Here is a 12,564-nt window from a genome sequence, read left to right on the forward strand (position 1 = left end):
AATTTTAAACATGCAAAACACAGTAATAGTTTGTTTTTGCTTTTTTTTTTCCTTTAAAGTGTGTCATGCTGTATATTTTGATTGTTTTTCCTACTGAATACTGCAGTTATTTTTCCAGACAACTGTAAGATCACTGAGGTACAGCCTTCAATACCCGAGCTCCAGAAATGAAGTACTTTACAGATGATAAGTGAAGGTTTTTAGACTGTAGTCCAACCTGCATCTATTAACTGCACAATTCCAGGAAGATTTCCCCCCTCATCACTATCGCACAAAGGAGACAGTGGGAGGAGATTGCTACGGACAGCAAGCTATAGCCCAGAGCTAGATCCTGTCATGCTGCGAGAGCAAATGGAAAAGCCAGATTGTGCAGCACAGCTGTGCATCTCCTCCACGTCATTCATATTTCAGTTTTCAGAGAAAAAGAGAAAAGGCTAAAGAAACAGCTCAATGGGCAGGTCAAAACCATGCTACTTAAGGGAAAAAGCCATTTGTTGCCTGTGCTGCCCACTAGTAGAGAGACATATCTGCTGCAATATAGCTGACTATTTCTGCAATAGGCATTACAGGCCAAACATGTACTTCTCATAGCAAAGTAACCCAGAAGAGTTATATGTCTAAACTAGAAATCCTGCTACTGGCAGGACAGCTGTACACAAGGTTAAGGTGAGGTGCCCGTAGGGGAGCTAGTCATGCCACACAAGCCAGACTCCCTCCCCAAACCACAGCAGCAGGATGGCCCAGACAGAAGCAGCAAGCCTACTTGGGCAGGGCTGGTGCTTTCCAACGTCCAGCTGAATTTTTAAGATTAATAAAACAGGTTGGTAGCACGTACCTTCCTGCCACTCAGTACCCTTCTCCCCCTACCTCAGAAACAGTAAGGAAACAGGGCTGCTCAAAGCCAGCTTCTTACCTTCACATGTCACAGCTCAGCAATAGTCTCCAAAAGCCCATAGTACTAACATGCTTCTATACATACCTCCCAGAAAAGGTTACTGCCCCCCATACAAAGCACTACCTCCACACACAGCATCATCGTAAACTACAAAAGAAGACCCAGTCAGAGGAGCACTCAGCCTGCACTAATATACAGCTCCTTGTTAACATAGTGAGGGTCACCTGGGTGAAGACCACCCGCCATCAGGCCTCCACCTGACTCTAGGTTCCAGTGGGAAAGACAAAGCATTAAGTCTTTAGTACCAAGAGTGCTTTCCAGGGGTTTCTGGGCTGGAGTTTTCCAGGATAAAAGTTTTGTGGGATGGCTGGAGTGGTTGCTTCTTTGCTACATCAGCAGCGCTTTACTTCTTGTGGAGCCACTTGCTGTTGGTCAGCCACGGGTCCTGGAGCATAAAATTTTAGTAATAGTGACTTATAGTGATATTAGTCCTATTGCTAATGCTAGTTAATGGAAGAAAAAGAATGTAATAGAAAAAAATCACATCTAGCAAAACAATCTGAGTTATTGATTTCCTACGTTTTCCTTTGTAATTTGTTATCTTGCTGTCTGAAGATGTTGAGAAGCTCTGGTAGAATTCACAAGCTTGTCCCAGTTTTGTCTGTTTTCTTGATTCTAAATAAAATTAAGTCTACAGCAGAATTTTATATTTGATTTATGTTTATTTTCCCCTTCTAAATCATGATTTCTGTGCTGTGCTTCAAGAAGCATTATATCACTAGCTTGTTTTTGTATTTCTCAAAAAAAAAAAAATATTTAAAGTGTAATTTGTGAACTAAGGTGTGAAAAACAAAAGCCTGCCAAGTTGCTGTATGAATACCAATCAATAAAAACTTACTTGTATTGGAAAAGAAACAAGGTTGTTCTGCAAGAATAGAATAACTTATTATCATAAGTAATTTTTAAGGCAGTCTTCAAGAAAATGTCAATGCATTATGCACAGGAGATCAAGTGGACCTGACCATCATCTGGCCAAAGGCTTAACAAAATGAGACAAACATTAGACTGGTGAGGATTTAAGACAGTAGCACATCTATAGCAGTACTCAACCAGGGAATGGAGGGTGACAGCAATCAAAGCCAAACCAAAGGTCTTAGCTTTGACTGTGCAAATGAGTGACGATTTTTTTTGCAAAGAACAGAATTCTGCAAGAGCAGTTATGCTTCTGGATTTCAAAACAAAGCTCTTTTGTCCTCATTAGAACCACTCAAACAGACACATGAAGTATATTGCAGGCACTGAGATGCTCTTACCCACTAGACCTGCAATTTGCTTTTCAAGGCTTGGCAAGCTCGTATAAAACCAAGGTAACTGCAGAAAGAATAAGAACAAAAGGTTTGAGTTTAGCTGGATTGCAATTTCATTCAGACCTTGGACAGTTGGTAAAAGTCCCTCACAGTGTTTCCAACTATCTTCCATAAACGGTAAAACAACACAAGGCATAATTCCTCCCTCATTCCCCAACTTAATTTAACGAACCCACACCCATGTTCATTCTCTCACAGGTGTAGCATATCCCCACATGAGTTTCATTACACTCACTTGTGTCTTCAGGGTTTAACTCCCTAATTAAATTAACATCTAATTAACAAAATGGTTGCCTTCAGCTGATTTTTGAGGCTACAGTTGGGAATTAACCCTACAGGTCCAGCCATTCAGGTGGGAAACCAAGAGAAATTTCTTCTCAGAAAGAGCAGTCAGGCATTGGAAAGGGTTGCTCAGGGAGGTGGTGGCGTCACCGTCCCTGGCGGTGTTCAAGGACAGGTTGGGCCTGGTGCTTAGGGACGTGGTTTAGTGGCTGACAGTGGTGGTAGGGGGACGGTTGGACCGGACGATCTTGGAAGTCTTTTCCAACCTTAATGATTCTATGATTTCTATGGTTCTTTTCAGCTAACCTGGACCATCCATAAGAATGTCACTGGTAAAGACTTCAGGGCCTTCATAACACTGTCAGGAGCCCTGTGCTCCTCACCACAGAAAGTCCAAGTTCCCTGCAGGGCCTGTCCCCTTGGCTTTCTCCAGCAGCAGGCTGCACTCACCTCTTTGACCCAGCTTTTGACCTGAGTGAGCTCCTACTTTCCACCTCCTCAAGCCAATGCCACGTTGACGTGACATTTTCAAGGGACACCAGATGAACCTGCTTTCACCTTCTGATTCCCAGGTGGCTGCCATGTGTGGGCTGTCTGGTACCTCCTGTAACAAGTTCACGTTCCCAAGCCAACAGAACCTATGAAATGTTTCAATAAGAGATGTGTTCAGTCTCTTCCGTCCTTCAAAAAAAAAAACAAAAAACAGCATTTTCAAATTTCCTGGGGGTGTCAAGCTGAATGAAGGGGAACTGGGTTCTAACTTATTTGCAATGCAAAGTGATATCCCTTATAAGATTAAAAAATAATAACAGTAATAAAAAAAACCAGGAGGACAGAAAAGATAATGTATAATAAAATAATTATGGAATAATGAGTCTCCAGATTGGCTGACACATACCTATTACTGTATCTACAGTGCTTACTCCTACCTTTTTTTTTTTACTCATACCTCATTCTATGAATGTGTCTTCTAGAAAAAGAGGTGCATTGCAGAAATCACCTTTCCTTTTCACAACTGCAGATCTGCTGTCAACTCTTTGCCCTGGAGATACTTTAACCCACACTTCCTGCTCTCCACATCCAACCGTGTCCTTAATTGTTATTATTTGAGTGGAGGAACACCTTGGTCTTCTTGAAAAAGCTGCTGAACCTTTCATAAAACAACTAAAAATTCTCTGAGAAGTAGGAAAGAGGCAAATAATATTTAGTGTCCTGGACATTCAGCAGATGGATGGGAGTACCAAGACCCAGTCCTGTCGGAAAAGACTTGATGTTGTGCAAAGAGAAACAGTGCTACTAACAGTGGAAACAACCCAAACCAGACAGGTCTGCCAGGCCAGGATTCCCAGGAGCACAAGGAAATGCATATTCTCTAGAGCAAAAAAGGGACCTAAAAGAAGAATCGCTACACCCTGAGTATTTCAGCCCCTGAGCTACAACAAAATGTTGTCCTGTAGGGGGATTCTTAGTATTTGTGCTGCCTTTTTACATATTATTTCTTTCCATCCATCTTTACAAAGCTATTTTTATCTTTCTAAATCATTAGGATCTCATGCTTTATTTAGTATTAATTGAAATATTTTTCCACCTTTATGCATCACAGGTATTGCTCTATCTCACAGATCCTCAGACTGTGACAGACCAAAGCTGTCCTAATTTCAGTCTTTGATTAACTTTCCTAAGTAGTCTTCAGGCAGTAATGTATCTCTGTGGTATAAGTACAATTAGGTCCTGTCTATGTTAGCCTTGAAAGTGAGTTTTAAAACGAGGTAAGGTCATAGGATCAGAGCATCTTGCAACCAAATGGTTGTAAAATCCTTAGGTTAGCTGCACAGACAATAAGCAAGAATTCCTGTCAAGTACAGAAGGACCCTTAAATCCACAAACAAGTGAATTTGCTATGAGATCAGTGTCAATGTTCTTAGGTCTTGGACCCGTTTTATATAAGCACAAACTTTCTTTGAATTTTCCTAGTAGCTCTAAGGCACAATAAAGGAAAATTGTGCTTAGAATTCCTCAAAAGATTTTAAATTTAATGATTTGTCTGAGGACTCTACAAACAGGACTTGAAACTGAGGGAAAAAAGTAGGACCTTTATCAGGTAATCCTATATCAGGTAATTTAGCATTTTCAGTGTCAGCCACATATACAGCAAGGAAAATGCAGTCAGTTTTTAACAACTTGTTTGATTTCGTATTTACATATATTCATACATATTTATGGTGTTATATCCATTTTTATTTTTTATTTTGTTTAAGTAGTATTTTTATGATAGTTTGAACACCCTAATTGATTTACAATTATATGTCATCCACATTGAACTGAAATACCATAATAATTTGTCATTAAAATAAGAGATATTGTGGAACCACTCAGCCACAGATACGAACATACAAGAGAATTATTAGTCTGCCCAAGAGAAAATGTAGCATTTAGCTACGGATTCATATTGTCTTGAAGACCTTTTCTGATAATTAAGTTTTGGCTTGAAAAGAAGAAAGTGTTATTAGTGCAATGAGAAGCTCATGCTTTATTTCCTTCCTGTTGGAAGAATATTCTGTGCCAACCATTGAAAAGGTAAAAAGCTGTGTGGATTTGCTCAGGTGCTTCAAGATATTATTTTTGCTGAGATAATGACCAGACCTTATGGATAATCTCCTAAATATGAAGGTCTCACGATGAATACAAGTGACCTCAGGGGCCAACTGTATAGCCTGGACCATCTGAGTTTTACCTCTCACTTTTAAGAGTGGAGGAAGAGAAATCAAAGCTCTCTAGCAAGCTAGACTTGTTTAGTGAGCAAAGAATTGTAGCTTTGCATCTGAACAGAACTGATTAAATTAATAACCTTTGAGTGTTTCAGCAGCTCGTGTACTTCTATGAAACTCTGCAACGCTTAATATTCAGGCATCTTGTTTAATAAAGTCGGTACACGTGGTTATCAAGTATCTCTAATTCATCCTCATCTGATTTTAGCACCATAATGATGGCTGACCTAGGTATTGTCTACTGTGGATAAAGTTACATTTGCTTTAGCTACTTTAGTTGTAAATATGAATTTCAGCTTGTAAACTGTTCTTAAAACCTAGCTTTACCTTACAATTTGCTGTTTTTCAAAATTTCAAATTTGCTGTTTTTCTACTGAAAATATTTCCAATGCTTAAATGCTTAAAGTAATGGCTGGCTTAAATGTTCTAGAAATAATTACACACCTATCATTTCTGTAGGTCAACAGTACTAAGTTGTGTCTTTGAACCTTCATTCAACCTAGCTAATTGGAGTTTGGAAAATATTCATTTCTCATGTCAGGATATTCTGACTTCAGTAATAACCGATGAAGTTTTCACTGCAGTATAGCCAGCTTCATTGTAACCAATAATAAACCCTCACGATAGCATGTTTAATAAAATATATATATATAGTATAATTGTTGGGCAGCATATAAGAAGGAGGCATGGGAGACAGTATTATTTTCTATGTTTTAACCACTTGTCTGTTATCACTGGAGAGGAGAAGGCTTACATGGATAAGTATGATATCTCAGTGTCACTAAAAACAGACAAATATTAGTTATGACATCTTAAATAACTTGCACGACATTTTAATAAATTTTGCTGTGATTTGCCTTATGACATTACTGTGACATGATTGACTAGAGGTTTCTTACATAAAGCAATTTAAACCATTTCTGTGACTGTATTATCTTGCAAAAAACATGACTGAGTAGCTAAAAGTCATGCAGAAGGAAAATAATAAAACAAAATGACAAAACAACAACAACAGGCAAACAGCTGCCCTGACTTAGATGTATATCTAATTACAAGATCTCTCAGACAGCACCCTCCAAACAATTTTAACAGGGACAATTTTCCTCCTTTAGTCCCTGTCTGCTTGGTGCCAGCTGGAGGAACCTGCTGGGATCAGAACATACGAGCTCCACCACAGACTGCCAGTGGAGTGGGGAGGCTACTTCAGGTTGGCTGAGCCTATTCATGGGGCTGGTGTTTATTCCACAAAATAATCATATCGCTATTTCAAAGTTCTTCTGTTCGTTTACTTCTTTATTTCTGAGTGCAACTGATTAGATTAATCCCTGTTAATCCGCTACCCATTGTCAAACCTCTGACACTCAGAGACTTAAAAGTGAAATACCCAAGAGGAAGACTGACCCTTGCTGCACGCTGACCCTTTGCTCCGAGTTGCAAAACAATCTCCTGCCTCACAGCAACTTTCAAGATGCAGAATTTATCTTAAAGAAAACCTGAAACCTCTGGCAAAGCCCTAGGACAAATGTTCGTGTTGAACCTCCACCTCGATAATGATGGTGCAGCCCCTCCTGGCACATGGTGGAGGACAGCTGCCCACATCTGGCTTCACAGCATCTAGGTAGGGTCTCAGGATTTGGGAGATCCTAATACAAGACCTTATTCTGCTTGTGAATAAGAAAAGATTTTCACCCCTGGATATCCCAAATCCAGTAGAACAGAAATTTGCAGTGGTGGCTGCCATGGGCAGCACCCTTCATGAATTTCAGGAAAGCTCTCTCAGGCCCCCATGTCCTCAGCTGGTGGGTACTTCATTGAAACACGCTCCTCAGGCTGACTGCACAGCATGGCTTTCCACCCACTTCAGTTTACAAAGTTTCCATGTGGGCAATGCATATTCCCTGGGTGAAATGAAAGTTGTCTTAGAAGTGCTTTAAAATGGATGCTGACTTGCCTTAATGCTCTAAATAAGTACATTTTGAACTCAGATATATGGCATTTTGTTTTCAGACTGTTTTGCTCCTGCAGTCATTTTATTTGTAAAGCAGCACCTGTAGGCACAAAACATCATTATTTATAACTCAGATCTATGTCACACAAACCAACCTTCTGCCAAATCCATTACAGAACAGAGCAACTAATGCTGCAAATCTAGTTTTACTTAATATACACAAGACCAAACAAGGGCCTGATCATGGCTTTTTTTATTTCTCTGTGTGAGCTATAGCAAGTCACTTGGTCCTTCAGTTTCTTCCCCTCTTCTGTGCAAACCAGAATAGGAAGGCTAGTGTAAACTCTGCAGAAGTTCAGAAGTATTAGTACCAGAATTTCAGAAGTGAATTGTCTGACATATTGCTGATGCTTTGAGCCAGCTACAGAACACAGCACAGCCCCACATCTCAATACTCTTGGAATTGCAAGTATCTTTGCTGCATTGGTACTTTCTAATGTATGTTGAAGTTGTGCTTCTAGGAAAGGCTCACTGGGAAATAAAATTCTGACTAGCAGAAAATGTTTGTCTTGGGAAGCTGTTCTTCCCAGTTACGAAAATGTGACCAATAACATCAGCAACTGGGATTCAGAAATGTTCTGGCTAAGTTCAGGAACAAATTGGCTCTTTGTCTTACATGGACAAGGTTGGTGTGTCAGCTGGTTTGACTGTCCCTTGTTATGACCAAATCCCACTTTTCACCCAGAAAACTGGAAAATGTTTCCCAGAACTGAATTGTTTCCAAAAAAAAAATCATAACTAGCAGAATCTAAAACAACAAGAAAATGAACTGCTTATTGTCATATAAATTACACCAACCGTACAAATTTAATCTATTTTAAGCTACCCTGGAATGCTTCTGAGAGCAGTGTACTTGGTAGTTAATTCCAGTAATACATAAAGCACAGAAGAAAATTTGGTAATAAACCTTCTGGTGCAGTCAGGCTGCATCAAGGAATGCTCCCTATCTCGGAGTCTAAGAAAATGAAGACAAAACTGCCCCCTTCTTGTGAAAATGTAACTCCTTTTCTTAGGCAAGACTATTTAATTGACATGCTTTTATTTGAAAACCTTTCTGCTCTCTTACTTAAATGCAAATTGCAGTTGTATAGGAATAGCAACTTCTCTTAATGAGGCTGAAGGTGACTGAGAATCCAGAGGATGACCATGTAAATTATATCTTCACAAAGAGTGAGTACAAAACACAGCCTCTCGGTGTAGATACAAACAATGCCAAATAACCTAGAAGAGAAGCACATTGTTACTGCAAACAGGCAGTTAAAACAGGAGTTTTACTGTAAGTCATTTGTGATGCAAAGGTTATTTACTAATTAGCAGTGCCTGACTGTGATTTGTTCTACCAATAATAAATCTTTGTCTTAAATCAATAGGAGCCCCAAATGCCGCTATCTGGAGTCAACAGCATTGGTCTGCTGTGCTGCAGAGAATTTCAGGGAAAAAAATGCTAAGCAAGTTTCTGAAAAGCAGCCTCAGTCTATGGCTTTCTTTCTCTAAATCTAGTCCTGATGCTTCTTAATATTTTACTTTGCAATCCCTGGCTAAATGCAAATAATTTTATTCCAGTTCCTCAGCTACAAAGTATTAGTATTACTCTAATATTGTTAATTGGCTTTTGGCAGCCTTATCACAGCTTAGGCAATCTCATTAAAAAGAGATAAATATAGTAAAAAACTTACAGAGATAGGTAGAATTGAAATCATAAAAATTTTGAATCATAACAAAAATGAACGTGTATTTTCAACTAAATTCTGTATTTCTGTAAAACTTTGTATTCCTTATGTCATTAACTCTAAATTACTAGAAATTCCCAACATTTTCCACATTAAGCAAACATAACAAACTAAGCATGTCAAATATCACTTTTTCTTGCTGTCTTTTTTTTTTCCCTGGATAGTGTACTGGAAGTCACTGATGGCTGATTCAGTTCCTATTGCATTATCTAAAGTAAAGCTTTCATTCTAGTCATCACAAAGGCAAAGGCTTAAAATAGATTGCTAAAAAAATTGCCAATAGGACATCCATTGTCACACTCACTATTTCATTGCACAATGACGTATAATGACATAGTACAGTCAGATTACCATAAAACATCAGCACTGGAAAAAGATCTCATTAGAAGTTCTTTATGAACTTTTACAGAATAACAAAGCAGCAGCTTTTTCTTACAAAATATCTACTAAAATATTCTTTTAAGAAACTGTGATAAATACCTGCAATTTAAGTTCGTGTAATTCTTTTCTGATTGACTGTAATGAGTCTCCATTTGTCTTGTAAACTGAATACTTAATCACTGTGTTCAAAACGACATCAGGTTATTACAGCATTCAGTATGTCTAACACAAAAAGCTATTAAGGGGCTGATTTGCAAGCCTTCAGGGACTTCAGAATCTGTATTAAATAATACATTATTTATAGCTCAGGATTATGGAATTGGCTCCATCTGGCTCCCTGTGGCTTACAAAACGAGCTGCCTGGCATGAAAATTTCCACCACTGACCGCTGGTGGCTTCCAGCAGAATTCGTCTGGAGAGGTGATATGCTCAGAAATGTCACTTATCAAATTCTTAGAGACGGATTGAAAACCCACGTGTGCTTCTTGTGACATTTGGGGGAGTTTAGTCATGCAAATCATCAGCTCTGATCCCGGAAAACTCAGGTTCACCTGGTTTATCCCAAAAGGATTAGGAAGGGAGGTCCCAGACTGTTAACTGGTGTAGTGAATATCCATTTTTGCCATCTTTTTAAATTAATTATATTTTGAGGCATTGTTCTTGGTCAGGTGTATTCATCAGGTGTGTGCAAGCCTGAACATCATTCAGACATGCCAGAAAACAGGTGTCACAGGGATAACGAACAAAGGATTAAAAGCTATCCATCGATGTGCCACCAATCATCCTCTCCTTTAGCCCCCCCCCCCCCCCCCCCCCCCCCCCCCCCCCCCCCCCCCGGTGATCCTTGCAGCTAGAATCTCTCACAACAAAAGGCTGATAGAAGGGCTTCCAGGAAGAAAAGAGCAGAAGAAAGTAGGTATCTATTTTGCAAGTATTTTGTCCATGAGAGTTAAGATATTTTTCTTTTCCACAGTATCTGTGCCTTCATGAAAGATTTGGTTACTCTATGAGGTCAAAGAGCGTGGTCTGTCCTTCCCTGATGATAATGAAGGGAATCTAAGAGAAAACAAAATGAGGTACTAGAGATGAGAGGGCCACTTGTGTCCTGGAGCTATTTTGTCATGGTGATTTCCCAGTAGATTTGAGAAGTGACAAGCTGCTCTCTGGATCCCCCAGAAGTGGTGAGGATGAAATCTCCTAAGATACAGAGGGGCTGGAGGATAAATGATGCAGGGGCAGCTGTGGCTGGTAAGATGAGTACCTCCCAGCAGGGTACTTGCATGTCAGCCCCAATACCCAAGGGCCCAGGAGACAAAAGTCCTTCCTGCTTCACCCATCAGTCAGCCAGCCTCCTGGCTATGAAGTCCTTCTGAAATGCATGCCTCAGGCATTTGGCAAATACCTGAGAAACAGGGTCTAGAGTCCCTTCACAACATTATTTTGAACAGGAATGTGGAATAGCTGGCACTGGGAACTGATAGTGCAAGACATCTGCATCATGATCTTTGTGATCACAGCTGAACCTAAGCGATAAGGGAGACAGATCTTTAGAAGGCTGACAGGCTAAAATGAGAGCACTTGGGTGATGTGACAGCTCTTCCTGCCCCAGCAAATACCATGCCTCCCTCCCCTGGGAGCATGCACAGCTCCTCCACCTGCAGCTGAAGACCTGGTGTGAGGGCAGCCTGTCCTCAAGGCTGACAACAGCAAGTTTTACTCAGCAATAATAAGCAGAAGTTAGTAATCTGATGGCAGGTACCTACTGGGATGCATCGGGCTTGTTTATGGAGACAGTAATTATTACAGGGTAACTGCTGTTCTTTCAGTTCTTGCTAATTTTGTTTTGACTTCTCTGATTTACATGCACAGCACAGGTTGCTAATGAAAACAATTGTGTGACTTACAGAAAAGTCTTAGCCTGCTTTCTGGTAAGTGAGGTTGTACTCACAGAAGTATATCTGACAAACAGCACCATGGGATTCTTCAGCCTGCTCAAGAATATTCTTGTTAAATATGATCATTTTAGCTTTTTTTTTTTAATAAAAGATAACTAAACCATCAGTCCTTCAAAGTGAACGCTGTATCTGAATGTCAGTGCTGTGATTTTCATGCTGAAGATACATACAGGATTCGTACCACCCATCTGGAGGCACTCCTGGGCATGGCTGCTCTCAGGGTCTATCAAATCCTTGACCAATCTATGACCACCCAGTCAGTGTTTTTTGGGTAAAGGAGTAACAAAGATCATAGCACACAAGCATAAATTAAACTGCTCATCGCTCACATCAGGTCTCAATTAGCCTGCTCTTTATCTCCAATGCACCAAAAAAAAAAATGAAATCCCTTCAAAAATGCATGATTTATATCAGGTCTGGGTGACCTAAGGCAATTTTGTGTAGCAGGGAATCCTTACCTGCAGGAAGGGAAGGCATGACATGAGCCTTGTGAAAGAAACTGCCTGAGCAGCAAGACAGTCCGAATTTAGGACTCATCATTGATTGCTCCATTACTAGGAAAGTGACTTGCAAATGCCTAACATTTTCCCTTTGCGTTCTCAGTACCATCATCAGGCAGCAATAACATGGTTAGTGGCGCCACTAACCTGCTATGGCCTTGGCTACATGGTGCTCACAGCCAGATGCAAACAGAGCACAGCTGCCTGAAGCACAACAGCACCAGAGCTGTTGTGGCCAAATAGAGAGACATCCCTCTGAAAATCCCCTGTCCCACCATCAGAGCCAGCAGCTGCTGCTTTGCTGCTGTGGGTATTTAGACTGTCTTTGCTTGTGGGACTTGGCTCGCCTGGAGAGGCACTTGGTGCATTGGCAGGGCAGTGGTGACTGGTCACTGGTCCTGCTAAGACCAGGAGCACCGGGGAGAGCTCCACTCTGCTCCTCACGTCTTCTGCTCCTGTTCAGTGCTGCCAACCAGCTGTCTGCTGGCAGGGGGAGCCTGCTCCCATTTACTTTGTACACAGTCCCATGTCATAACTTAGTTAAGCCAGAAGGCCCGAGGGCTGAGTTATGAAGGTTTTTGCAGACCAGGGGTTGGATGTGGCCTTAAGCATAAATAGATGCACACATGGAGAGCTAACTGAAGAGCACGACTCTGTGTGCCTGCACGTGTTACACTT

Source organism: Cygnus olor, chromosome 3 (assembly GCF_009769625.2).
Source record: "Cygnus olor isolate bCygOlo1 chromosome 3, bCygOlo1.pri.v2, whole genome shotgun sequence".
Lineage (NCBI taxonomy): Eukaryota > Metazoa > Chordata > Aves > Anseriformes > Anatidae > Cygnus > Cygnus olor.